This window comes from Sinocyclocheilus anshuiensis, unplaced genomic scaffold, assembly GCF_001515605.1.
Source record: "Sinocyclocheilus anshuiensis isolate Anshui unplaced genomic scaffold, SAMN03320099.WGS_v1.1 scaffold143, whole genome shotgun sequence".
NCBI lineage: Eukaryota > Metazoa > Chordata > Actinopteri > Cypriniformes > Cyprinidae > Sinocyclocheilus > Sinocyclocheilus anshuiensis.
Window position 1 is genome coordinate 598,628 of NW_015548197.1, and position 4,005 is coordinate 602,632.

A 4,005-nucleotide genomic window follows, 5' to 3' on the forward strand; every position below is an offset into this window, starting at 1 on the left:
TGATGATGCAGTACACAAGCCGCGGTTAAGACAGCTGACGTGCTATGATTTCTGACAGGCAGTTCACTCTCCTGTGTTGTGACCCTGTTCCCCTCACACACACACACACACACACACACGACGCGTTACTCTGCGCTGCGCAAAACTCCGCATTTGAACAGTCAATAGCAAATAATTAAACTAAAAACAAAACATACTTACAGTTCCTGATTCAGAAGCGCCAGATTGTCATAGCAAAGTCGCAATTTACCCTTTTTTTTTTTTTTTTAGAAATAGCCTTTGTGCACAGCCAGCCTTGTACTCTTCTAGGTTAAAAAAACTGTCGTCCATAAAATGCGTTGCACAAATTCGAACATCTGGGTGCTGTTCTGTTGTAAATAAATCTTAACCAATGATTCCTAAATGCATCTACTTTCGGAAGGCCAAATAAAGTGCTTTTTCTTTCACACTGAAACACAGCGTCTCCCTGACATGGCTGTATCTACACTGCTGTTGTTCCTGAAACCACGCCTTCTTTCTTTGCGTGCACATTTGGGCGGCATTATGCTAATATTTTCACATAGTGACGTAGATATGTGGGGGCGTGTTAGAACGAGCCGTTTTAGGTAGGTGTGGCTGACTCTTAACTTTTACAAAGAATATCTCTTTGGATTTGAGACTTTAGTCTTTGCAACTTTACAGATCTTCTTTATGCACCAAGAGCTTGTAACACTCCAAAGAGAAAGGAAAACTTGAAATCGCAACATATGACCCCTTTAAATTTGGAAATGGAAAGACAAGAATTGTGATACGGCTTAGTGTTATGATTAAACAAAGTGTTGCTCATATAAGTCAGCTGCTGGCTGCTTTGTGCGCTGCCGTTACCGGGGAAACAGCTATATTTCTGCTGTTGCGAAAGCGCCTCCTGCTGGCAGAGAATGAATGTGCGTTTTCAATAAGCCTTTTCTGAACTAAATCATGCTTTTTACAGTCATTTTAATTTTATTTGTGCAGGTCTTAAAAAAGGTCTTAAAGTCTTAAATTGGAGCTTAAATATCCTGCAGATACCCTGGTCTGGCAAAAACCATCAGTTCATGTTTTTAGGTATATAATTGTCCGGACCTCGGCTGGTGAGGAGGGTTCATTACTGAACCTCAAGCTATTTTAATTGAAGCCCCCTGCTATAGATTAAATATACAGTGGCCATACAGTCAGCTTGGACACTTAAAACGTTTGAATGTCTGCATTATGTATCAAAATATCACAGCAGGTGCCATTTATTTTAAAGAAAGATGCACAATTAGACAGAATTTAACAGAAAGACATTTGTTGGGTTTGAAATGAACAATAGATCTAGTGTTGACAATGAAGACTAAAAATCATTAGAACTAGAATCATAAAGTGCTTGATTTTATATCTAATTCAATGATATTCAAACATTTTAAGTGTCCAAATACGTTTTGGTGCTGCTGTGTTATTAGTAAGTATATTAGTGTTATATTAGTAGGTATCAGGGTTTCTTCAACTATGGGTGTGTTTGATCCTGTGGACTTTTAGAACATTAAAATAAAGCCTTAAATTAATTTGTCTCCTAATAATGTCCAACAGTGGACATGCACAATTAATCAAAATAAAATGCAATATGGCTTAGTACAATGAACATATTGTGGACTGTATTAATTAATTAAATAAATATAAAAATATTAATATAATTATGAACAATTACAAATATATCATAATATTATTATAATATTTCTTATTTTGTTTAATATTTTAATTTAATAATAATAATAATGCTATTACTATACTCATATTATTATATAATCACAAAATGTTTTGGCAGAAATGTGCACCATTACAAACAAAGCACAGCAAAACTGGTGCTTTTTTCTTTTCACAGTTTTTATCAGGAAAATTACAATTCGATTTTTTTCACACTTTTTGCATTATTTGATGAAATCACAGCTTGATTAGAAATAATGCATAATAAAAAATTTTGTTCTTGTGATATTTACCTTGATACCTTTTTTTTAATAGTTTATGACTGAAAGTTTGGATCTAGAACAATAAATAAATAAATAAAAACCTAAACACAAGACATTTAAATAGTAGCAAGAATAAATGATGAAGGCCTAGTTAAGTGTTTCCAAGACCGTCACATAATGAAAACACATTGAAATCTTTTAGTTTTAATAAAACCACAGGGACATAAAAGTGGCCAGAGTTGAAGGAACACAAACATGAGGTGAGCAGAGTAAAGAGAGGAGAGGATACAGCGGTATTAATGGACGCAAGTCTGCGGCAGGTAACAGTCCACACAACATTAATCACAACCAGTAGAAATAGCTGCAGCTTCCCAAGACACCAGAGAGAGAGAGAGAGTGAGTGGGAGAGATTGCAGGGCTTCCTGCTGTGAACTCAAGATGCTTTTTAATTGGATGAAGGGATGAAAAAGAGGGACATGGAGAAACTCTTGCTCACCTTTGCATCATGTATTATTCATGAAGGGCTCTTGAGGATCCGCCGCGGCCAGTTAAGGTGGCATGGTGCAGAACCAACATCTCATTCCAGCACACTGGACTTAAGTGGCATTGTGTGTGTGTGTGTGTGTGTGTGTGTGTGTGTGTTCGAATACCCTGCTGCTGTTTGTTTCAGTAACTGCATTAGACACATGAATATTCTCTATAAAAGGGCCAAAATTAAATGAATAATTCACCCAAAAATGTAATTTATTTTTTACATTGTGTTTGCATATAAATGTGTCTTAGCAGAGTGTGGACACAACCAGGCTACAATAATAAAAATCCATTCACTCCTTTTCTTCATGTCCCCAAAAAACCTAAACAGTCTCAATTATTAAGCCGTTTTCTGATCAATATGACATCATAATGCTCAGGCCCCGCCCACGACCGCTGATGGACTGTCCTGTATTAGCATATCTCCGCCCTCAGATGTTTTCTCCACCCTCGAGCAGCTGTAGCGACAGCAATGTCTCGTAAGCAATGCAGGTGTTCTGTACTTTGATGTAAAAGTGAACACAAGAGTCTTCATTTTCTCCCGATATCAGAGCCAGTGAGGACACAGTGGATTAGTTTTGTCTTTGATGGTAACACAGCACCAAATACACAAAAAACAGAAGAGGGGGCGGGGTGAGCAGAGCTCATTATCATTTAAAGAGACATGCACTGAAACGGGTCGCTGTGAACTGAGCTGTTTTTAACAAGGTAAAAAGGGTGTTATTTTACACGACCACTGAGGAATTTTAACCGAGGGATGTTGCAGACATTTCATGAAGACCCTAAAAGAATCATACCAACTTGTGGAAAATGGGCATCTGATGTCCACTTTAACACTTAAAAAGCACATTAAAAAGTAAATGTTTAGCTGAGAAATAATAATAAAAACTCTATGTGTGAATGACAGACTGACCTTTTCTGTTGTAAACGACACGAGCAATTCAAATCAAAGACATACAAGCATCTAAAGAAACATCAGTGACTAAAGCAACTCGTGCAAATATCTTTAATTTCACTTTAACACGTTTTACCTTTTCTTTTAGGAACTGCTTAGATAAAGCATAAATAAGAGGGTCGAAACTACTTTTTTTTTTATGTTAAATAATGCTTTTGCCATAGGGAAAAAAATGCAGCTGTACAGAATTTTTTTTCTTTTCTGGATTGCTTATTTAACCTGACATTTATATTTTGTTAATATTTCAGTTTGTTGTATTATTGAATTTATTTTGTTAATATATTCAATTCAGTTTTTGCTTGTAGCCCTTTAGCACTTTAAAATAAATATTACAAGCAAAATTTATTATTATTATTGATCAGGGGATCAGAGTTGAAGAAAAGTATATCATACAAATGTACAATTAAATAATTAAAAAATAAAAATGATGAAAATAAAATATAATATATTTAATTTTTAATATATAATTAATACTATATATTTAAATATATATTATATAAGTATTAATGTTATATATATATATATATATATATATATATGTAGATCTGATTATGC

General features: G+C 34.8%; 1 protein-coding gene across 1 annotated transcript in view; it reads left to right on the forward strand.

Moving 5' to 3' along the window:
- The window catches only part of LOC107653230 (V-set and transmembrane domain-containing protein 2-like protein), a 74,001-nt gene that overhangs the window by 65,543 nt on the left and 4,453 nt on the right, over positions 1-4,005 (forward strand). The window lies entirely within an intron of this gene.